This window comes from Tursiops truncatus, chromosome 3 (assembly GCF_011762595.2).
Source record: "Tursiops truncatus isolate mTurTru1 chromosome 3, mTurTru1.mat.Y, whole genome shotgun sequence".
NCBI lineage: Eukaryota > Metazoa > Chordata > Mammalia > Artiodactyla > Delphinidae > Tursiops > Tursiops truncatus.
In genome coordinates, this window is record NC_047036.1 from 44645274 (window position 1) to 44670627 (window position 25354).

Genomic DNA, 25354 nt, shown 5'->3' on the forward strand with positions numbered 1-25354 from the left:
GTTAGGGAGTGTTCTAATTTCATTCTTTTACATGTAGCTGTCCAGTTTTCCCAGCACCACTTATTGAAGAGGCTGTCATTTCTCCACTATGTATTCTTGCCTCCTTTATCAAAGATAAGGTGACCATATGTGTGTGGGTTTATCTCTGGGCTTTCTATCCTGTTCCACTGATCTATATTTCTGTTTCTGCGCCAGTGCCATGCTGTCTTGATTACTGTAGCTTTGTAGTATAGTCTGAAGTCAGGGAGCCTGATTCCTCCAGCTCCGTTTTTCTTTCTCAAGATTGCTTTGGCTATTCGGGTTCTTTTGTGTTTCCATACAAATTGTGAAATTTTTTGTTCTAGTTCTGTGAAAAATGCCAGTGGTAGTTTGATAGGGATTGCATTGAATCTGTAGATTGCTTTGTGTAGTAGAGTCATTTTCACAATGTTGATTTTTCCAATCCAAGAACATGGTATATCTCTCCATCTATTTGTATCATCTTTAATTTCTTTCATCAGTGTCTTATAATTTTCTGCATATAGGTCTTTTGTCTCCTTAGGTAGGTTTATTCCTAGATATTGTATTATTTTTGTTGCAATGGTAGATGGGAGTGTTTTCTTAATTTCACTTTCAGATTTTTCATCATTAGTGTATAGGAATGCCAGAGATTTCTGTGCATTAATTTTGTATCCTGCAACTTTACCAGATTCATTGATTAGCTCTAGTAATTTTCTGGTAGCATCTTTAGAATTCTCTATGTATAGTATCATGTCATCTGCAAACAGTGACAGCTTTACTTCTTCTTTTCCAATTTGGATTCCTTTTGTTTCTTTTCTTCTCTGATTGCTATGGCTAAAACTTCCAAAAGTACGTTGAATAATAGTGGTGAGAGTGGACAATCTTGTCTTGTTCCTGATCTTAGTGGAAATGGTTTCAGTGTTTCACCATTGAGGATGATGTTGGCTGTGGGTTTGTCGTATATGGCCTTTATTACGTTGAGGAAAGTTCCCTCTATGCCTACTTTCTTGGAGGATTTTTATCATAAATGGATGTCGAATTTTGTCGAAAGCTTTCTCTGCATCTATTGAGGTGATCATAGGGTTTTTCTCTATTGTTCAACCATTTGTTGAGTGCCTAGTATGTGCTAGACACACTGCTTTGTGCTCAGGATATAAGGGAGACCAAAATCAGACATGCCACTGCTTTCATGGAATCCTCAGCATAATGGGAGAGATGGTCACAAATCAACTAATTATACAAATTACAACTTGATAAGTGCTAGGAAAGACAGGCTACATGGCTCTTTGTTACATTATATACGCAGAGTTTAACCCTGAGAGAGCAAAACTTTGTGTTTCCTTTTTTAAAATTTATTTTTATTGAAGTATAGTTGCTTTACAATGTTGTGTTAATTTCTGCTGTACAGCAAAATGATTCAATTATAATTCAATTATACATATACATTTTTTTCATATTCTTTTCCGTTATGGTTTATCACAGGATATTGAATATATTTCCCTGTGCTATACAGTAGGACCTTGTTGTTTATCCATTCTCTGTCTAATACTTTACATCTGCTAATCTCAAACTCCCAATTCATCCCTCCCCCTCCCCCCACCCCTTTGGCAACCACAAGCCTGTTCTCCATGTGTGTGAGTCTGTGTGTGTTTCTTGAATAATCCAAGAAGAGCTCTGATGCAAAAAAGGGAAGGGCTGTTCTGTGCAGAAACTGAGAACATCCTGAGAAACTAATTAAAACCTTCCTTTTTGATTACACCCTGGAGGATGGGAATAGCTTCCTCTCTCGCCTTTCCTTGACACAACTTGCTCAGGAGGAATGCAAAGGATGGGTGGGATCTTTCCCAACATGAGAGTGAAAGGAAGCAACATACCAAAGAGATGACGGAGTAAGAGGCACTGCAGCTGCTGATTCCACCTCCACCCTGTGGGACAGCCACTTTGCAATATTTCAAAAGCGAAGGCAACTTACAGGAAAGAAAAAAAATGCATTTAACAACTTCCTTGTCTGGAGGTCTGGATAGGGGTGGAGCACATTTTAAAGCTGCATTTATGGCAGAAATATACACGGCTTTACAGACATCTGTGCCTGGGATTCCCAGTGCCCAAGTGTGCATCTATACATGAAGCACACTCAGTTTTTCCGGGCATTTGTCAAGAAACTTGAATATTGAAGTCATTTGAGTAGCACACTGGTTCATTTCTTGTGTACTCCTAATGCCAATTTCACCAGAAAGCAATAGCTGGGAATTACATCCAGAATTCCCTCTGCCATTCTTTATTACCAATGCTCGAAAGGGTGGTGTCCTTCTGAACTTAACTGTTAACCTCAGAAAAATACATTCTCTTTTAGTATATTGTAGCACATGAGGAAAAATTGGGTTTAAATATGAGCAAGGACACGGTATCATATACCAATGGCCAAGAAACAAAATGTTAGTATTTTGCCCCCGTTTGACGTGTGTGTGTGTGTGTGTGTGTGTCTCCGTTATCTATCTAACTTTATCTTGTTCACTTTCTCTTCCTTCAAGCTGTTACATTTCATGTGGTTGGTTGATGGCTCTGCATTCAGCATGTAAAACAATTAAGTGATTATTTCCTGAGCATCTACTTTGAGTTAGACAGGAATGTCTTTGAACTCATGAAGATCATAGTCTACAAGTAAATGCAGATGTGAAACACGTAATTAAAAGCAAGATGAGTGTCAAGAAAAGAGATATATAGAATACTCTGGAATCATATAGCAATAGTAATAACAACCAAGATCAAGTCAGTGCTTACTCTGTACCCGGGCACTGTTGTAAGTGTAGGTACTATTAACTTTAATTCCCATATCCCACCTCTATTGTCACTATTTCCATTTTATAGATGAGGAAACTAGAGCCAAGAAGGATTAATCGCTTATGTACTTTCCAGAGGTTGCCCAGAAAGAAAGGGGTGGACTGGAATTTGAACCCATGTAGTTTGGCTCCTGTGTTCTATGCCCAAGTACACGGTCCTAAGGAAGAGAATTGACCCTAGTCCTCTTTGAGGAAGTGTACTGAAGTTTGGAAACGTTTTAATGATTTGTTGCTGTTGTTGTTTGTTTGTTTATTAGAGTACCCCTTTAATAAAATAAATGAGGGCAAGTATTTTTCTCTGTAAGTATTAAGATAGATTGGAAATAAAAATAAAATGCCCCTAGATGTAATATAGTAGGATCCTCGGGGGCAGGGGACCAGATATTAGGAAAGAATAGTGAAATTCAAGTAAACTGCAGAGTTTAGTAGTGGTCATGTACTAATGTCGGTTTCAATGTTGGTGACAAATGTACCATAGTAACGTAAGACAGTGACAGTAGGGGAAAATGGGTGAGGGATATATGGGGACTCTGCACTCTCTTTGCAACTTCTCTCTAAACCTGAAAATATTCTGAAATAAAAAAGTTTACTTAATGAAAAAATAAAATAAAATGCCCATAAGTCTGGCCAACCCCCAGCAAGCCTTTATTAGCTGCAAACTGACCAGTTCTCTAGGAGAGAGGTGGCTCCTCTCTGGTGTCCTTCCTGTACTATGCAGGCAACACGGCACCTTCAGCATCACACAGGGCATCTGTGCCCCCTTGTTTCCAGGCCTCTTTCTGGCCAGGCCAGACACTGTCTTCATCACGCTGTGCCGTCCTCTGTAGCCTGGGTATCTTTGTGTTCACCATCATCTCCTTGCCCTTTTCCTTCCTGGCCATTTGTGCATTCTATTCCTTGTCCTGATTCCATCCAACAAAATAGTACCTTAACTTTGTTCTGTTAGGTCTTCATGTAGCATGTTCTAAATCAAGTACTGATGTCCGGGGCATCCCGTTGGGTCGGGTTCACATTCCCATTTGTAGAGGCTGGCAGTCTGAAGCCTGGCGGACCAGACAGTGGATGATTCCTGTGGAAGGTGAGCCCCCTGAGAAGACTTGTCTGCCCTACCCATGCAGCACCCGTTGTTTTTGATCTTTTATTCTTGTCACATGGAGTTTGGCCACTTCCCATCTCTGCCATACTGCAAATAGCCAGCTAGCTAAGGAATCAATACAATAAGCTTCAGTTCAGGGATGTGCAAAAGAGTGAGAACAATTTTGAGTTAAGTGATATGAGAAATCTTCATAAAGTCCCAATGATTCTGCCACCAAAATATTTCTCAAATGCATCTCCTCCTGTATCAGTCAGAGTCCAACCAGAAGAAAAACCTCTCCAGATATTTTAAAAGAGAGGTTTTATACAGCAAATCAGTTATACAGATGGTGGAAGAGATGAGAAGCCAAACAGGAGACAAAGCAGCAACTCAGATGTTAGCCACAGCAGGAAGCCACAATCAACCCTGGGCTGGAGGGACAAAAGGAGGAAGTGGGGTTCCCAGAGCCCAGGGCGGGATCCTTGGGCAGAAGCCAGAATTAGGGCCTGTGCACGTGCCAAGGAGGAGATGCAGCAGCTGCTGGAGGTGTCACCTGAGACCCACAGAGGGAGGGTGAAATACGCCGGATTTTCCTTTCCTCCCGCTTCCCGATCTCCTGACAGTAACTACCAGTGGCCCAAGCTAATTGGAAAGCAGCCGACATGGAAGGCTAGTAAGCGCAGCCCAGAGAGGTTAGCCCTCCTTCTGCACAGCACAGGGACACTGCCACTGCCTAGGCTGAGGCCTCCACTCTCTCTTCCTTGTACCATTACAGAATCCTCAGAATCATTCTCTTGACTCAGCAACTGCGGTTTCCCTCCGTTTCATCCTCTATATGTCGGGTAGTGATGTTGCTAAAATACAAATATATGCTTTAAGCTCCTGTCTAAACCCTTAGCTGACTCCCTGCTGACTACAGGCTCATCCCAAGCTTCTTAGCAGAGTAAACAGGACCTCCCTCCTGCCCGCCTCTCCAGCCTCATCTTCCACAGCTCCCAGCATGGCACAGCTTCAGTGCCCTGAAGACTCCAGGGGACGCAGGGTGGTGTGGGCTACTTAAGTGTTTGCTTTGTGGATCTCAGAAGAGGCTCCCTGGCCCAGGTGTCAAGGTTATCATGGGGGGATGGCGGGAACAGCAGTCATAGGTGGCACTCTCAAGAGGCTTCTAGGGCCACCATGAGGGGTCCTGGAGAATAGGAGAGGACTGGTAGAGAGAGCCTGTGAGAGCACGTAAGACTCTCTATAGATGCTCCTGGGAGACAGATGGGAGGAGAAATGGAAGGGCCTTGAAGGGATATCAGCTAATGGGGGCATGGGTCAGTGAGATTTGAGTGCTTAATAATGAAATCCGTCAAGTTGGTTAAGTTTGAAGAAACTGAGATTATGTTTGAAGGAGAATAAAGTTCAATGTCCAAATATGTTTCTCAGAGCATTGTTACTAAAATTATTCCATAAGTCAAAAGATCTCTAGCAGAATGAATGAATATGAGGGACTCACTTCTGATAGGCACTAGAAGCTAGTTATCTGTCATGGGGCCTTGATTAAAATGAAGAAGGAAATTAACATCCATGAGTCTCTTAGGGAATAATCAAGTTTTAGAAGATATGGTGAGGACAAATAGAAGGTAGAAAGCATGAGTCTGGGACATCTGACAAAGTTTCAATGAAGTTTCCATACCTTCTAGATTTTTAGAAATATCTTGTGACACCATACATATATATCAATCTTCTTTGTATTCCCCTATAGTCTTACTGTAATGTGAACCTTATTGTGAAGTTAAAAGGTAACGCTACTCTTCAACGTCAAAAGAAACCAAACATTTGTTTAGCTAACATAAATGTGCCAAGCATTGAGCTGGACAGATTACATAACGTATTCCATTTTGTTATAAATTTTTGTGTGACAGATGAGGGAAATGAGACTCAGAGAGGTTAAATGATTTGCCCAAGGTTGTGTCACAAGTAGAGGCATTGGTATTTAAGCCTAGGTCTTCTTCTACTACCCCACATTTTTATCTGTTAGTAAGCAACCCTCATGATGGAGTGCAGGTAAGAGTAACTTAGTACTGAATTCAGTTTTCTTACCAAGAACATGAAAATAACATTTGGGTTTATTTCCAAATAGGATCCCTAAAATCCTATGTGCTGATTTCTGAAAAATATGGAATTCATTTTGAAGGTTTAAGACCACCCTACATCTCTCAAAATCCAGGCATTACGATGGCATCCTTGTTATGTCCAGCCTTTGAACTAATATATTTATTATCTTATCACTTTGAGTTTTCAGTGTGAAACACTGATTAATATCATTGTTGCATGTTGGGAGAAATCATTGGAAAGCAGGTTCTGAGAGGGAGGTAAGTGTTTAGGGCATCCGTTAGGTAGTGCTCTTGGGAATCAGCCCTGAGGAAGAGAGGGCAAAGAAGCAGAATTCACCACAGCGTTCACCACAATGACAAATGTAATTCTTAATAAATCTGTGTGTATACAATAAATGTATATATGTGCTGATATACAACACATGGTAAAATATCTAAATATATACAATATAGAAACAAATGTTTATATAATTATAAAATATATATTTATTGTATAGACAAGTGGTAAAGGCAATAACTACCTGGATCAGGATGAAAGCTGGACTTAAAAGAATTAATAAATTGGGCAATGTAGTGCCTACAGATTGAAAGTGTGAAGTCCAAGAGGGAGCAGAGGTTCAGGACTTCTTGAAGCTCTCACACTTCTTACCACCGTAGGATGTACTGTTGCTGTGCCAGTAATAAGAATGCATTGGTCTGTTGAGTGATGGTGTCCTATGTACACAGAATGGTATTAGGCTTATTGTCTTTGTTTTTACACGTTTGCTGATTCTAAAGACTAATACAGGGCTTCCCTGGTGGCGCAGTGGTTGAGAGTCCGCCTGCCGATGCAGGGGGACACGGGTTCGTGCCCCGGTCCGGGAAGATCCCACATGCCGCGGAGCGGCTGGGCCCGTGAGCCATGGCCGCTGAGCCTGCGCGTCCGGAGCCTGTGCTCCACAACGGGAGAGGCCGCAACAGTGAGAGACCCGCGTATCACAAAAAAAAAAAAAGACTAATACATTATGAGTGGAAACAGAAAAAAATATAAAATCAACATGTGGTAAAAACTTTTCGTAAAAAAAATGAACATTAATTCCTCAGAAATTGCAATGGCCCTTACTCTGTTTACTTAGTCAACTTTTTCCTATTTCAGCCATTCCCATCTGAGAAGGCAGATATCTAACCAGACAGTAAATCCCCATACATCCAAGGGGAAAAGAAGGAGAGGCTAATGTAGCTGTCCCTTTTAGTGCACAGATGGTGCACAGATGCTTACGAGACTCTGCCAGGCTATCTCTTCCTTCCGCCCATCCCTGCTTCTGACTCAACAGTCTTAAATCCAGAGGACTAAGGCTCTCCGTGGCTCCTCGAAGCACAGGCCTTGATAGTTGGTGCCCAAAGGGTACGGATAACTTGCTCACAATGATTGAAAGGACAAGTGCCTTCAATTTGTTCAGGGGGAGCTGCAGTGTGGAGTGCATGCCTAGCACGAGCTTAGCTGCAGTTTAGAAATACTGCTGCCTGAGGCAATCTAGAAAACGTTGGCCCTCCTACAATGACAGTCCCCTTCATTCTTGACATTTTTCTTCCATTAGTCCTTTCCTGTCCTTTTGAACAATGAATTAAGTCTGATTTAGCTATTATCTGTATCAGCAAGTCTTAATCACGCCCCAAAGATGTGGATGAGCCATATAGGTTCTTTCTTTTAAAAATTATTTTATCTATCCATTCATTCATTCATTTGCTCATTCATTTATAGTTCAGGAACTGTTTTGTTTTGTGGTTAGATAGTGCAGGTATTTGCTCTAAGGCTGAAGTGCAGAACTGGTATCATGCACGGTGACTACTGTTTGAAAATATAGAGACGGATATTTAGAGTGATAGAATTCCAGTTAGTCTGATTACATCGTAATGAAATAGCAGGCAGTTGGCTTTCCTTCTGTTTATTTTCTTCTTAACTTTCTCTAAATAATGTCACATAATTCAAAAACCTGACTCTTTCTTGCCTCTTCTTTTCATCCTCTATAAAGCCATCACTCAGGAGGGTGCCCTAATTCATTTTCTTTCCACATGTTTTAACCTTTGTTAAACCTCATATCATCTTGCTCTAATTCCTTTACATAGAATTGTGATTTTATTCCATTTTTCTTGTTTTTATCATTGCTACATACAGGAGGCAAACTTTATCTGGATCCCCAGTATTTCATCAGGGCGTCTGGTTTTCTAGCAGCTTACTGCTAGAGTGTCAGTGGATTAGATTCCCTTGCTGGTTTGTTTTGTTTTGTGGCCATGGGCAAGTCAAACTCCATTAACCTCAGCTTCTCCATTTGCAAAATGGGATAATAATACTTACCTTCTACACACCTGGAGTGTTGTGAGAATGAAAAAGATAATGTTTGCAAAGTGCTTTGTAAAAACGTGGAGCCTTTCATCTAAGGAAGGAGCTCAGAGTATTATTATTTTTGTTGTTACTGTTGGTCATGTTCCCACATGGCTTTATTTTGATGGTGTTCTTAACTGCAGTAGAGTTGAATTACAGCAACGAGAGACGGTGAAGACATAGCAGGTCATCTGGTTCAAACGTATTATAGAATTCTTCCCCTGCAACATGCTCTTGTACTTCAGTCTTGCTATTTTTAAGTCCCAAAGCATCAAACATTACAGGGTCCATTTCTTCTGCTTGACATCAGAACTCTTCTGAAGAACAGTTTCAGTGGCAACTTTTGATCTAAGTATTTTCTTAATGACCCAATTGGAAAAACTTTGAGTCTCTGCCAGGAAGATATTTTTGCCCAATGTGAGGGTTACAATTATTTTCAGGACCCTTTACTACTTTCCTGGGAGAATGGAGTCACAATCCATTAGCTTTCCTTCTGATGATGTTCTTTACAATGTTTACTCCAAAGTTTCAATTTAGAAATTTGCTAATAACCATTGGTCCATGGAGGAGACCAAACCTTGTTCAGAGATATCTCATTTCAAACACAGTTAAACTGCTTTAAATTCAATCTCAGAAGACTAAAAAAACATGTGCTAACTTCAGCCTTGTAAGCTGCATGTATTTTGCTCTTGGCAGGTGTATAATCTATCGCTGAAGATAGAGAGATTCTAGCATCTGATATTACATAAATATTTGTTGAATAAGTGGATCATTCATATTATATATATAATTCATTGTTATTTAATTCAGTAGGCTAATAATAGTCCTTTTGGTCATTTTAGATTTATATATATAAATATATTATAAATATATATTAATGTACTATACATATTATGTGTGTATATTATATATATATAGTGTGTATATATACATATATATAGTCATGAATAAATTATTTGGGAATATCACCACTTACAACATAAATACAACTGGTATCCTGACAAAGGGACCATCTAGAATGATATACAGACTTCCAAAATATGTGGAGCATGTACTATTTAGGAGCTGAAATACAGTGGTAAAGCCAAACATACTTCTCTTGTAATGCTGATTACTTCAGCCAGTGAGAATTGGTTTTGAAGATACAATGATTCTGTTTTCCCCTTGGCAATTAGTTTTCCGTCCTTTTGCTATAGAGAGTAAGGTCTGAGGTTAAATCAATACCCCGAGTAATTCTTTCCTTTTCTTCTACTTGTGGTAGTTTAATTAATTACTCTCCATTAAACTGATCCCTTGATTAAAACTAAGCTTTTATTTTACGCGCGAATGATTATTGTTTTGAATGCAATCATGGTGCCCAATCAGAATCAGGTTTTAGGTTTAAGCGGAAGGATTTTGTTTTTCATTAATTCCTGGTGAATCCTCAATCCAAGGATTTGAGCAATAATTAGGCTTTCTTAATAAAGAAAGAAGGATATGACTTTTAAGAGAGAACTCCATTCTAATTTCAAGCAGACAGAAAACTAAAATACATCTTTGAAAACTCTACAAAGCTAATGAGACACTCTGTTTTGAGATATTTTGGAAAACTAAGGAGCATAACTTCATCGAAAACTGCTCAAGTTATTACCTGTTGAAATTTGATCAGAAGGCTTGTGACATTTGACATATTTTTATGTGGCATATTTCCAGAGAGTGGAATCATTGGTGGTCAACTTTTGGGATTCTTTGCTCTTTAATCTCTTTGCCTTTAACATGGTAGTAACTGGGTAGTGAGATAGGAGGTGGTGATTAGCTTGCTGAGTCAGTGGGAAGGAGCTCTGTAATACTGAATAATTATTTCTTTGATGTGTGGAGTGGTTAACATGCTTAAGATTCTTAACACAGGACCAGCTGGGTGCCATATCTAGGAGGGGGAAGTAAAATCACTTTTATATGCCATGTAGAACATGAAACAACAAATCTCAGAGTCCAGACTTTGCCATTCTTTGTTTTCAACTTTTTGCTTTTTTTAAACTTTACACCAATCAGCTTAAGCACTTAATTTGTAAATTCCTGACCCAGGCATATCAAAATATCATTATAAGTCTGTGAATCACCTTACCTACCATGATCTTTGTCCCAGGTAACAATGGAACAGAAATCTGGACAAAAATATAAAGGCACAATGACACTACTGTTTTGGAACAAAAACATATCTTTCTTAGTGTCCTTGAAACTATAACACTAATGTGTCATTAATGGATTTAGTTTAGTGGATACCAAGTATTCTCTGACATTAGTCTCATCATGCTTTCATTTCCATAAGAGATATTCCAGTTAGGTCAAGCCCAGGGGTTAACTAAGGAGAATATAGAACCCAAAGTTGAAAATCATTAATTTTGTTCCTCTCTGTAATCACCAATTTATTACATGAGCTTTGGTGCAATGGAAAATTACTGCGTCTTTATAGATCTCAGTCATTTGAAATGGGAAGAATTTTGTTTGAGCCTTTGAGGTTCTAACACTGCATCTCTTTCCTGTCCTTAGCTGCCTTCTTCCGGGTCGGCCGCCTCTGATGCCCAAGAGAACAGCAACAAGATAGGATTTGGAGAAACCATGAGGGCCCCTGTTTTCTGAGCCTTATTTCTGGTTGTGGCAGCAAGATAGATAAGAGGAAATATGAGTTGCAGTGAGATGCAGTGGGAAAGAAAGAATTCATACCATCAGGTGAAAATTACAAAACAATTGAATAACATCTTGCAGGAAGTGTCAGCATCACATGGGTTTTTTGCCTCTCATATAATTGGCTAGGAGTCAAATTCAGGTTAAGGCATATTTTTTCCATCTCTACCACTTCACACTATAGATTTTGGTTTTTTATAAAAATAACCACTCTTTTTCCCAAAGACAGCTGAATGGTATTTCTTTGCCCCTCACTGGGACTTAGCATTGTTTGCAATGGCTGTGGGCAGCTGACTTGCATGAAAGGCAGGTTTCCACATTATATCCTCGTTGGCGTGAACTCAGCACGTGGGTAGATGAACAGCAGCCCTTGTTCCCAGGCAGAGCTCATTCGCCTGACTTGACTAATATTTACCTAAACTGCTCTCTACCTCTTCCTCCTCTCTGAGATTTGTTTTTCTTGTTTTCCCAACCTGGATGCTTTCACCTACAGCTCAACTTCCTCAGAACGGCTCTTGGCTCACCTTGTTCAGTTTTCATTTCCACGATTATTATATTTCTTAACTTGAGTGCTTCCCTTTGTTCTATAACATGACATTCAACACTGCTCTCCTGCTTTCTGCCAGGATGCCCTTTGCTATTGGTGTGCTTCCCGCCTACATAGGTATGTAACAAGCTTCTGTAGCTAAGCTCCTGCCTTTTGATATTTCCCTAACATGTGTAGTCCAGCCTTATTTGATTTATCGCCAATATATCAACTCCCCCATGACTTCACCTTTCCATTTGCTTCTGTGGATGTGAAATGTCCTTCAGGAGAAACTGACTTTAGTCCCCATAAAGAAACAATATCTGAAGACTTTTAAAAAATGACCTTAGAACATCTCACAAACATTACCACTTTCATCTTTCATATTATTTCTATTGCAAAACATAGCTGGAAAGCAAGCATTCAATTTTGAGATGGAAAATTGTAGTAAAGGCCGATTGCTTACATCCTGCAGAAAGGGGATACACAACAATAGGATCACTGCCTCCAGAGAGGAAAACACTGGAGCCATATTGTCTCCATCCCTCACCCAACATTTCAGTGTCCCTCTTCAGTATAAATATAGCTTCCAAAGATACCACCTTACAGATCCTGAATATGCCTTTTCTGGGAGCCATCTGAGCATGGATAGCTCTGTGCATTTCTGATATAAAGTAAACAGGATTTCAGGCCTCAAAGAAATGAGTTTAAAGATGATAACAACAAAATGATAGAAATTCTGGTAGTCTGGAAATTGCAACTGGAAAGAAATGAAAACCAGAGAACTTAGGAAGTCACTTTCTGGGTTTTGAAGTTGTGTGTGCTTCACTGAGAAGTATATTGTGAAAATTCCTCATGATGCTTGTTTCTCAATCTTGTGATTAGCCTCCTGAGACAGTCACATGGGCTGATTTCCTCTAAATCAGCATTAGAGAAGCATTTCAGGCAGACCACCTTGAGGTGATAATTGCCTTTCTCAGGAGACACTCACATGTGCTAGGTCCTCTGGGAGGAAATGAATGAATTGCCCATTGTGCATTAAATCTCAGACAAGAAATTTTAAAGGTGAATTTCCAAAGCGTTAAGGCTCAGAGTAATCACCGGAGCTGGACAGCTAGCCTTGGGGGGGGTCCGCCCTTCCTAGAATCAGCAAACTCTTCCCTTGTAGAAAATTACATAAACATTTGAAGGTTTCCTTCTGTCCTCAGAATTCTACTTGTCTGCCAAGATTATGGTCATTTGAGCTGGAAATTTGGCCAGTTACAATCTCTATTAAGGCATTGGTGGCTGCACTCTTTCCTGTGTTTGCTTATTCATGATCCTGTGATTCTCTGGGTCTCTGGGGTCTTTGGGGTCACGTGCTGCCTCTGAGAGCTGTCAGCATGGAGGAAAGGATATGCCTATGTCTTTTCTATCTAAATGGCAGGGTTGCTCTGGAGTTGACCCAGGGTAGCCTCCCCGAGCCTCTCCTCCATCTCAAGTAAAAGCTTTATGTAGATCTTGGTTGAGCAGAAACCCAGAAACCATTATAGGGCATCTTTCTTCATGACAACCAATAAATAGGTCTGCACCATATACAGGGCTGGTCACGTGGCCGGTTCGTCTCTTTCCTGCTACCCCACGTGCCACTCCTCATTCCTTACATCTTGACAGAACTTCTAGTGGAGAGGAATGCAAAGCTTGGACAGCTTCACTCCCTCCTCACTTCCATTAAAAAGCTATTCTTAGGGTTTCCCTGGTGGCACAGTGGTTGAGAGTCCGCCTGCCGATGCAGGGGACGTGGGTTCGTGCCCCGGTCCGGGAAGATCCCACAGCCGCGGAGCAGCTGGGCCCGTGAGCCATGGCCGCTGAGCCTGCGTGTCAAGAGCCTGTGCTCTGCAATGGGAGAGACCACAACAGTGAGAGGCCCGCTTACCGCAAAAAAAAAAAAAAGAGCTATTCTTGGCTTCTTAACACCCTACTGTCATATTGCTTTCAGAAATAAAAAGTATTTTCTTTCTCCAGTAGGCAAATGACTCAGAATTTGTTATTTCTCTCTACAGTCATTCTCATCTGTTGCAGGTTAGGGTACATTGAGAAACTCTGAGATGGAGTTTAGAGTATGGAATATTTATTATGGAGTGTCCTTGGGACCAAGACGCCTGGAAGGCTGGGAAAGGGAACAGGATTGGGAAGAAGAAGATGTTAAGCTGAGACACAGACCCAACAAAAGCCTTGGTCAACTCCACAGGGATCTCTGGAATTAGAATGACCCTTCAGATTTGTCCTGAGTTTGACTGAGGTGACCAGGCCTTTGTATTCCTGTATCAGTCAGTCATCAGATGTGGGCAACCTCGCATGGGAATAACCTCGAGTGAGAGCTGTCTCTGCAGTTAAGGCAACGCTGAAGGGGCTGACAGCTGACGGCTGTCTGCTGGTGGCATTCCAAATGGCTGGGACAAGAATCTCTTATTGAAGGAATATCTGGATGGATCTGGGTGGTGTCTACCACAGTCTACTCTTTGCTCCATTCAGATTACTTCTCAATATACGTTTAGGAAGCAGCTCTTCAGGATGCTTTTAAACTTTTCTTGGGGTAAACTGAGGACAGGAAGTTAGTGGGCTGACTATAGCCCAATGCTACAGCTGGTCTCAAGGTCACGACTTATACTCATTGCCTCCCTCCTCCACTATTGATTCTAGAGTTTCCTCTCTCATCTTCCATCTCTGTCTGTCTCAGTTGCTTACCTGATGGCATAACTGATACCCTCAGCCTTGAGTAGTCTCAGTCCCAGTCACCATGCCCTTCTCAAATCAGGATTGCTGTGCTTGTCCATTTGCCATTATAGTTGGGAAGGAAGGACCAAGAGATGCCCAACTGGATCACCTGGGTGCCAGACTTATTCCTCCATGCCCCATTGTGTAATGGCAGCCCTACTACCTGATGACTGGTCAGCTGCCCTGCCAAAACAATGACTCCTTTTCTTGCCTGCTCCTTGTGGCAAGGAACCTTAATGGTTCCTTGCCACAAGGAGCCTGAATGCCCAAGCTGTAGTCAGAGGGTTTATTACCATTAGCAAAAATGTTCTCTTTTTAAGACTCAGGATCTGTAAACCCACAGAATCCAGAGCTGCAGAGAAGGGATGAACAACTTATTCAAGCAGGTCACTGGGAAAGATGAGAGGTGGGTCCACTTTTTTTCCTATAACCATGTATTTTTCTTATAGCTATTTTTTTTTTCTTATAACCATGTGTTTTTCCTTTTGGGGGTATAGTACCATATGAAGCCCTTTGATTCAAAGAGCATACTAGTCCTAGAGGATGACACTCCATCCTGATAAATCATTGGCACTGAGCTGGAACTTCAGCTGTGCCTTCAGAGAGATATTCCAGTGCTCTCTCAGGCTACTAGCTTCTGTGTAGTGAGGTATATGATACACCCAGAGGATCCTATGATTATGGGCCAACTTTCACATCTGTTTTCTCTATCATGAGCTCCCCTGATGCAATGTTATACGAAATCCCACACCAGTGGATCAGACGCTCCATAAACCCTTGGATAGTGATGCTGGCTAAGCCCCTACTAGCAAGAAAGGCAAACCTAGTGGCAAGTTGGCTTCCTCAAAGGATGATGTCACAACCGGGAGTCAGTATTGGTCTTCTGTTTCTGGCAGGTTGGACCTTCAGTGGCAGCCATAGCTAAATTAGCCTTGGGAAGGGGAAATCCATGCTCTTGGACATATGTATAGCCTTCATTCTTACCACCTCAGCTACTCTGTTCATACACCCAGAATGAACAGAGCTTTGGGATGGACAATGACAAAGGCTGGCTGATGTTAACAGGCTGAGTCATTTTGGCTACATGGTTCTTTAGTACTTTCTCTGTGTTGGATGCTGCTGGTGGGTGTGATCATGTGATATACATTTTTATAATTTGTGCATGCTCTCATATTAATTCACACACTTCTACCCTAGATGTCCTTGTCTCTGATCTTCCTATTTTTCTCTTTCCAGGCCCTAATAGCCAAGCAATTTGCTACTGCCCATGAGTTCATATATGTATTCCAACTTTGGGCCACGTCTCTTTCTACACTAAATAGATGGCCAGGTACAGAGAAGAGAGACTGCACTATCTCTTGGAGTCCTTGCCGGGATTCTAAATCCTGTATGCTGGGAACGTATACTTTCCTTCTTCCCTTATTAGGCTTGATATGTCTCTTGCTTGCTTATGCTGCAACTTAACCTTAAAGATGATGTGGTATATTTATATAATGGAATATTAGCCACAAAAGAGAATGAAATTCTGCCATTTGCAGCAACGTAAATGGACCTAGAGAATGTTATGCTTAGTGAAATAAGTCAGACAGAGAAAGATAATTACTGTATGATATCACTTATATGTGGAATCTAAAAAATAATGCACACAAATGTATATAGCAAAATAGAAACAGACTCACAGATATAGAAAACAGACCAGTGGTTACCAGTGGGGAGAGGGAAAGGAAGAGAGACAAGTTAAGGGTATGGGATTAACAGATACAGACTACTGTGTATAAAATTGATAAGCATCAGGGATATATTGTACAGCACAGAGAATTATAGCCATCATCTTGTAACAGCTTTTCATGGAGTATAATCCATGAAAATACTGTATACCTGAAATTAATATAATATTGTAAATCAAATACACTTCACTTGAAAAACAAATAAAAGTGGCAATTTAAAAAAATATCTTAGCTGTTAGTCAACTGACCAGAATGGGAGGCAGGTGTGTATCCTGAGGGAGGCATACATTGTCTTGCAGAGGGAAGGCCTCTGCATTTTCCTCTTGCAAGAGGAGAGGGATGTTAGCTTTTGATGGTGGGTGGGGAACAGGCACTTCTGCAGTCTATGGGGTTTTGGGGAATCTAAGGATTTTGGATTTTTGTGGGCATCCACTTAGATAACTATTCAATGTGTCAGTGTCCTATTTTTCCTAGCCAGGGCCCTAATCTTAACCAGAAGATCTGTCTTGATTAGGAGTTTAACCTTGTTCAGAGTTTGGCTCCTTTGATGATTATATTCTAGACCTGGTCCTCGGATTTCTGTGCCTTCCTGCAGCAGAAAGTGAGATCCTTTGTGTCTGCTACCAAGAAGGCTCTCTACTTTCACAATTGCACTTTTTAAAAAATTTTATTTATTTTTCTATACAGCAGGTTCTTATTAGTCATCCATTTTATACACATCAGTGTATACATGTCAATCCCAATCTCCCAATTCATCACACCACCACCCCAGGCCCCCGCTGTTTTCCCTGCTTGGTGTCCATACGTTTGTTCTCTACATCTGTGTCTCAATTTCTGCCCTGCAAACTGGTTCATTTGTACCATTTTTCTAGGTTCCACATATATGCACTAATATGCAATATTTATTTTTCTCTTTCTGACTTACTTCACTCTGTATGACAGTCTCTAGATTCATCCACGTCTCTACAAATGACCCAATTTCATTCTTTTTTATGGCTGAGTAATATTCCACTGTATATATGTACCACATCCTCTTTATCCATTCGTCTGTCAGTGGGCATTTAGGTTGCTTCCATGACCTGGCTATTGTAAATAGTGCTGCAATGAACATTGGGGGGCATGTGTCTTTTTGAATTATGGCTTCCTCTGGGTATATGCCCAGTAGTGGGATTGCTGGGTCATATGGTAATTCTATTTTTAGTTTTTTTAAGGAACCTCCATACTGTTCCCCATAGTGGCTGTATCAATTTACATTTCCACCAGCAGTGCAAGAGTGTTCCCTTTTCTCCACATCCTCTCCAGCATTTATTGTTTGTAGATTTTTTGATGATGGCCATTCTGACTGGTATGAGGTGATATCTCATTATAGTTTTGATTTGCATTTCTCTAATAATTAGTGGTGTTGAGCAGCTTTTCATGTGCTTCTTGCCCATCTGTATGTCCTCTTTGGAGAAATGTCTATTTAGGTCTTCTGCCCATTTTTTGATTGGGTTGTCTGTTTTTTTAATATTGAGCTGCATGAGCTGTTTTTGAAGATTTTGAAGATTAATCCTTTGTCTGTTGATTCATTTGCAAACATTGTTTCCCATTCTGAGGGTTGTCTTTTCGTCTTGTTTGTAGTTTCCTTTGCTTTGCAAAAGCTTTTAAGTTTCATTAGGTCCCATTTGTTTATTTTTGTTTTAAATTTCATTACTCTAGGAGGTGGATCAAAAAACATCTTGCTGAGATTTATGTCAAAGAGTGTTCTCCCTATGTTTTCTTCTAAGCATTTTATGGTGTCCACTCTTAATTTAGGTCTCTAATCCATTTTGAGTTTATTTTTGTGTACGGTGTTAGGGAGTGTTCTAATTTCATTCTTTTACATGTAGCTGTCCAGTTTTCCCAGCACCACTTATTGAAGAGACTATCTTTTCTCCATTGTATATCCTTGCCTCCTTTGTCATAGATTAGTTGAACATAGGTGCATGGGTTTATCTCTGGGCTTTCTATCCTGTTCCATTGATCTATATTTCTGTTTTTGTTCCAGTACCATATTGTCTTGATTACTAGCTTTGTAGTATCATCTGAAGTCAGGGAGTCTGATTCCTCCAGCTCCGTTTATTTCCCTGAAGACTGCTTTGGCTATTCAGAGACTTTTATGTATTCATACAAATTTTAAGATTTTTCGTTCTAGTTCTGTAAAAAAATGCCATTGCTAATTTGATAGGGATTGCATTGAATCTGTAGATTGCTTTGTGTAGTATAGTCATTTTCACAATATTGATTCTTCCAATGCAAGAACATGGTATATCTATCCATCTATTTGTATCATCTTTAATTTCTTTCATCAGTGTCTTATAGTTTTCTGCATACAGGTCTTTTGTCTCCCTAGGTAGGTTTATTCCTAGGTATTTTATTCTTTTTGTTGCAATGGTAAATGGGAGTGTTTCCTTAATTTCTCTTTCAGATTTTTCATCATTAGTGTATAGGAATGCCAGAGATTTCTGTGCATTAATTTTGCCTCCTGCTACTTTACCAAATTCATTGATTAGCTCTAGTAGTCTTCTGGTAGCGTCTTTAGGATTCTCTATGTATAGTATCATGTTATCTGCAAACAGTGACAGGTTTACTTCTTTTTTTCCAATTTGTATTGCTTTTATTTATTGTTCTTCTCTGATTGCCATGGCTAGGATCTCTAAAACTATGTTGAATAATAGCGGCGAGAGTGGGCATCCTTGTTTTGTTCCTGATCTTAGAGGAAATGCTTTCAGTTTTTCACCATTGAGAATGATGTTTGCTGTGGGTTTGTCATATGTGGCCTTTATTATGTTGAGGTAGGTTCCTTCTGTGCCCACTTTCTGGAGATTTTTTATCATAAATAGGTGTTGAATTTTATCAAAAGCTTTTTCTGCATCTATTGAGATGATCATGTGGTTTTTCTTCTTCAGTTTGTTAATATGGTGTATCACATTGATTGATTTGCATATATTGAAGAATCCTTGCATCTCTGTGATAAATCCCACTTGATCATGGTGTATGATCCTTTTAATGTATTGTTGGATTCTGTTTGCTAGTATTTTGTTGAGGATTTTTGCGTCTATATTCATCAGTGATACTGGTCTGTATTTTCTTTTTTTGTAGTATCTTTGTCTGGTTTTGGTATCAGGGTGATGGTGGCCTTGTAGAATGAGTTTGGGAGTATTCCTTCCTCTGCAATTTTTTGGAAGAGTTTGAGAAGGATGGGTGTTAGCTCTTCTCTAAATGTTTGATAGAATTCACCTGTGAAGCCATCTGGTCCTGGACTTTTGTTTGTTGGAAGATTTTTAATAACAGTTTCATTTTCATTCCTTGTGGTTTGTCTGTTCATATTTTCTATTTCTTCCTGGTTCATTCTTAGAAGGTTATACCTTTGTAAGAACTTGTCCATTTCTTCCAGGTTGTCCATTTTTCTGGCATAGAGTTGCTTGTAGTAGTCTCTTAGGATGCTTTGTATTTCTGCGGTGTCTATTGTAACTTCTCCTTTTTCATTTCTAATTTTATTGATTTTAGTCCTCTCCCTCTTCTTCATGATGAGTCTGGCTAATGGTTTATCAATTTTGTTTATCTTCTTGAAGAATCAGCTTTTAGTTTTATTGATCTTTGCTATTGTTTTCTCTGTTTCTGTTTCATTTATTTCTTCTCTGATCTTTATGATTTCTTTCCTTCTGCTAACTTGGGTTTTGTTTGTTCTTCTTTCTCTAGTTCCCTTAGGTGTAAGGTTAGACTGTTTATTTGAGATGTTTCTTGTTTCTTGAGGTAGGCTTGCATAACTATCAACTTCCCTCTTAGAACTGCTTTTGCTGCATCCCATAGGTTTTGGATCGTCGTGTTTTCATTATCATTTGTCTCTAGGTATTTTTTGATTTCCTCTTTGATTTCTTCAGTGATCTCTTGGTTATTTTGTAACTTATTGTTTAGCCTCCATGTGTTTGTGTTCTTTTACGTTTTTTTCCCTGTAATTGATTTCTAATCTCATAGCATTGTGGTCAGAAAAGATGCTTGATATGATTTCAATTTTCTTATGTTTACTGAGGCCTGATTTGTGACCCAAGATGTGATCTATCCTGGAGAATGTTCCGTGCGCACATGAGAAGAAAGTGTAATCTGCTGTTTTTGGATGGAATGTCCTATAAATATCAATTTTCTCTGTCCGGTTTGTTGTGTCATTTAAAGCTTCTGTTTCCTTATTTATTTTCATTTTGGATGATCTGTCCATTGGTGTACGTGAGGTGTTAAAATCCCCCACTATTATTGTGTTATTGTCGATTTCCTGTTTTATAGCTATTAGCAATTGCCTTATGTATTGAGGTGCTCCTGTGGGTGCATATATATTTATAATTGTTGTATCTTCTTCTTGGACTGATCCTTTGATCATTATGTAGTGTCCTTCCTCGTCTCTTGTAACATTCTTTATTTTAAAGTCTATTTTATTTGATATGAGTATTGCTACTCCAGCTTTCTTTTGATTTCCATTTGCATGGAATATCTTTTTTCCATCCCCTCACTTTCAGTCTGAATGTGTCTCTAGGTGTGAAGTGGGTCTCTTGTATACAGCATATATATGGGTGTTGTTCCTGTATCCATTCAGGAAGCCTGTGTCTCTTGGTTGGAGCATTTAATCCATTCACGTTTAAGGTAATTACCTATATGTATGTTCCTATTACCATTTTCTTAATTGTTTTGGGTTTGTTTTTGTAGGTCCTTTTCTTCTCTTGTGTTTCCCACTTAGAGAAGTTCGTTTAGCGTTTGTTGTAGAGCTGGTTTGGTGGTGCTGAATTCTCTTAGCTTTTGCTTGTCTGTAAAGGTTTTGATTTCTCCATTGAATCTGAATGAGATCCTTGCAGGGTAGAGTAATCTTGGTTGTAAGTTCTTCCCTTTCATCACTTTAAGTATATCATGACGCTCCCTTCTGGCTTGTAGAGTTTCTGCTGAGAAATGAGCTGTTAACCGTATGGGAATTCCCTTGTATGTTATTTGTCATTTTCCCTTGCTGCTTTCAATAATTTTTCTTTGTCTTTAATTTTTGCCAATTTGATTACTATGTGTCTTGGCATGTTTCTCCTTGGGTTTATCCTGTTTGGGACTCTCTGCACTTCCTGGACTTGGGTGGCTATTTCCTTTCCCATGTTAGGGAATTTTTCAACTATAATCTCTTCAAATATTTTCTTGGGTCCTTTCTCTCTCTCTTCTCCTTCTGGGACCCCTATAATGTGAATGTTGTTGCATTTAATGTTGTCCCAGTGGTTTCTTAGGCTGTCTTCATTTCTTTTCATTTTTTCTTTATTCTGTTCCGCAGCAGTGAATTCCACCTTTCTGTCTTCCAGGTCACTTATCTGTTCTTCTGCCTCAGTTATTCTGCTATTGATTCCTTCTAGTGTAGTTTTCATTTCAATTATTGTATTGTTCATCTCTGTTTGTTTGTTCTTTAATTCTTCTAGATCTTCGTTAAACATTTCTTGCCTCTTCTCGATCTTTGCCTCCATTCTTTTTCCGAGGTCCTGGATCATCTTCACTATCACTATTCTGAATTCTTTTTCTGGAAGGTTGCCTATCTCCACTTCATTTAATTGTTTTTCTGGGGTTTTATCTTGTTCCTTCATCTGGTACATAGCCCTCTGCCTTGTCATCTTGTCTATCTTTCTGTGAATGTTCACAATTGCTTTTTATCACTTGTTAACTTCTCTCAGCTTTTGTTATCTTTCTTCCAGAAAAGCTTAGAATATAACAGTACAATTCCATTGTTTTTATAGTTTCTATTACCTTTTTATACAAATGCAATATATAGCACTGGCTAGTGCATCTCATCCACCTTTATACCATCTCAGTTCACCAGTGAAAACATGAGCAGTTGTTCCTTCACCTAGTACCAGGGCTGTCTGTGCTTCCTGTGCCATCAGGGAAGAAGTTCTCATTGCCAAGCAAAGCAGTAAGTGATCGAGCTCCAAAACCCTGTCTTTCTTCCTACATTCTTAGAGCACACCTGGTACCAACTATCACAGGGTGAGGTTTCCCAGGAAGCAGTCTCTGAGATGGAGATTAGAACTTGCTATATTTATTAATGAGAGCTCATGGACTGACACCTATAGAAGGGATGGGGAAGGAAACAGGATTGGGCAAAATGAAAAGTTGAGCTGAAACGCAAGCATAACTATAGCCTCAGCCAGAAACACAGAGACCCTTGGAGCTAAAATGGTCCTTCATAGGTATCTTGAGTTGGGCCATGATGTTCAGGACTGTGTATTCCTGCGTTGATCCAGGATTGGATGTGGGTATTCACGGAAAAATGGCATGACTTTGGATGAGAGGGCTCTGCAGCTGAGACAGTTCTTGAAGGGGCTCACAGGTAAAAGCTGGCTGCTGACAACTTCCAAACAGCACGAACAATAAGTCTTCCAGTGAAGAAGGATATGGACACTAGAGTTAATCTTTTGGGGCAAGTAGCAATTTCAGTAGCTATGGAGGTAACTTACAGAAAGATTATGCCATTCTTTGTTATGACTCTGTACGTTTACACATTCTCCTGTTTCTGTCCCAAATGATCTTCCCCCTACTCCTAATTCCTTTCTCAGCTAACTAAGACATGTTCTTCAAGCATTTTTTCCCCAAGGAAGCCTTTGCTGACCAAATTCCCTCTTTTACCACCCCCAATCCCAAGTCTCCTTGCCTAACTCCCTGGCTCATTAAATGCTTCAGTGAGTCCCTACGACACTTTAAACAAGCCTTTATGTAGCTATCTTAGTCTATTTTGACTGCTATAATATTAATACCATAGACTGTGTGGCTTATAAACAACAGAAATTCATTTCTCACAGTTCTGTAGGTTGGGAAGGCTAAGATCAAGGTGCCAGCTGATCAGTGTCTAGTGAGGGCCCTCTTCCTGGTTCATAGACAGTTGTCTTCTCGCTGTGTCTTCACATGGCTGAAGGGGAAAGGGAGCTCTCTTCGTCCTTTTTTATAAGGGCACTAATCCCATTCTTGAGGGTTCCACTCTTATGACCTAGTTCTCCCCCAAAGTCCCCATCTCCAAATACCATCACATTGGGGATTAGGTTTCAGCATGTGAATTTTTGTGGCAAGAGGAGTACAAACATTCAGTCCATGACATTAACATTCATCACACTGAGGTGTAATTGTGTAGTTACCTGCTTATATTTTTACTTGCACTGTTATAACTTTTTATTTTATTTGTTTGTACTCAAGGACCAGAACCAGTATGGTACCTTTCATATGTCATGTGTATTAAGTGAATGAATGCATCAAAAATGCACAAATGCATCAGACCGTCATTCATGTCATAGTATAAGGCCATAGATCTAGAGTCAAGATATCCAGTTTGAGTCTTTATTTGATCATAAACAGATAATAGATGTCAATCTCCTATATCTCAGTTTCACCTTCCATAAACTGTAGAGGTTTCCTTTTTACTTTATATCGTTATTATAAAGATAAAGGAAGATAAGATATGTGAAAGAATTTTGGGTAATAAAATGGCTATACAAATGTCAAGAATGATTACTGTTTATCTCTTTATCACTCTATGTTCACCTCTGACCTCACTGCCTATAAATGTTTCATTTACTATTACAACCCTGTAGTTAATCACAGGCACAGATTCTTTACTGTTGTTATGACATACTCTTCAGTCAAGTACAACTGATCCACATGTGTATTTGGAAACTGGTGGACAAACGAGCCACTGAAAATTATCACCTCTAAAAGAACAATCTGGGATAGTCACAGTCTAGCCACAGAGGCTAAAAAGATAATTACGATACCGTCTCTGAAGATGCGGTCTCTGACTGTAGGAAACTAATAGTCTGCTAGAGGGAGACCAACATGTAGCAATTTAGGAGAAATCAAATATTGTAAGTATTTTGTAGCTATGAGATGGAATATAGTTCAGATGCAAAGGAAGGAGTGATGGGTGATGGTCAGAAGAGCCTCCATTAAAGAGATGAAGTTTGTAAAAGATGAGTCTGTAAAAGAGGGAGTAGATCTGATCCAGGCAGGCAAGGAACTGGAGGGCATCCAGGATGAGCAGAGGCACTGAGGAGTAAGACAGCTGGAGGACTCTAAAGTGTATGAGCAGAACATAGGGTAGAGGGAGCAGAGAAAAAGAAGGCAGCCACATGTGGCCCCCAAATTGTTGTCATGAAGGCATCATTGGACATGCTATATATGAGATCTTCTTCTGAAAAACCTTCCCAGATCCTTCAAGAAGAATTCTTGCTTTTATTCCATGGGCCTCAGGTATAGGTCTGTGGGGCCCCCATCTCATTTGTTGTTGTTTGTTTTTATATCTGTCCTTCAGCCTAGACTTTGGGCCCTTTAGGGCCAGGGATTTTCTGTTCCCTCATGTCTCATAATGGTAACAGGCACACAATACATGTATACTGAGAGAGGGATGAAAAGATGTAGTATCTTAGTTTTAAGTAAATAAGCAAGACATCAGGAACTAAAGAGGAAGACTTTATATCTTAAAGAGACAAGTTTAGGGTAAAAAATAACCAGAAGTAGAATCTGTGGACTTGAATTCATGTTCTCAAAGTGAGGTACTAGCTGTGTGATTTGGACCCATGGAGAACCTTGCTAAAGCTTCAGGGGATCAATTACACTTGGCATTCAATGTCATTGCAAGAATGAGACAACTTATGTGTGCTCAAGGACACAGCTTTTTCTATCTAGACCCAGATAGGATATCCTCCACACTCAAATTCTCATCACATTTAAAAAAAATTAGTTGTAGCTTAACCAATGGAGGCAAGAACTAGACTTGACCTGGTAAAGATAATGGAATCTGAGAGGTCTTCTCTTAAACTGGAGGCCTGTTGTATGATGGTAGAGCCATGGGTACCAAAGCTAAGGCACCTGAGGTTGAGTCCCCACTCTGCTGCCTGTTGACTCTATCACTTTATACACGTTATTTAATCTCCCTGTGCTCCGAATTCTCATCTGCAGAACCAGGATTTGTTGATTCAGTTGCTATTTTGACACTGAGAGTTACAAATGTGAACAAAATATACAAAACTCCTGTTTTTATGTAGGTTATGTTCCAGTGATGATGCTAATAGTTCCTATTTTGTAGATTTGTTGTGAGATTTAAATAGGTCTTTATATATAAAGGACTTGGAACCATGCATGCCTGGCACACAGGAAGTGCATAATGACTATTCGGTATTGCTATTATATATGTAACTCTGATATGTATAGTCTTAAAAGCTGTGAGTATTCGTGGTCCAACCATTATCCTTCAACTTGACATCATGTTTCAAAGTTCCAGCCTAAA

General features: G+C 39.8%; 1 long non-coding RNA gene across 2 annotated transcripts in view; it reads left to right on the forward strand.

The window, feature by feature from the left end:
* LOC141278185 (uncharacterized) overlaps positions 1-25354 on the forward strand; it is a 99975-nt gene that overhangs the window by 37565 nt on the left and 37056 nt on the right. Inside the window, exon 3 of one of the 2 annotated variants that reach the window (XR_012330527.1) lies at positions 10906-11321. The exons of the other annotated variant lie outside the window; for it this stretch is intronic. This is a non-coding gene — a long non-coding RNA (uncharacterized lncRNA). Of the gene's footprint in view, positions 1-10905; positions 11322-25354 lie in introns of those variants that run through there. 2 annotated transcript variants of the gene reach the window in all.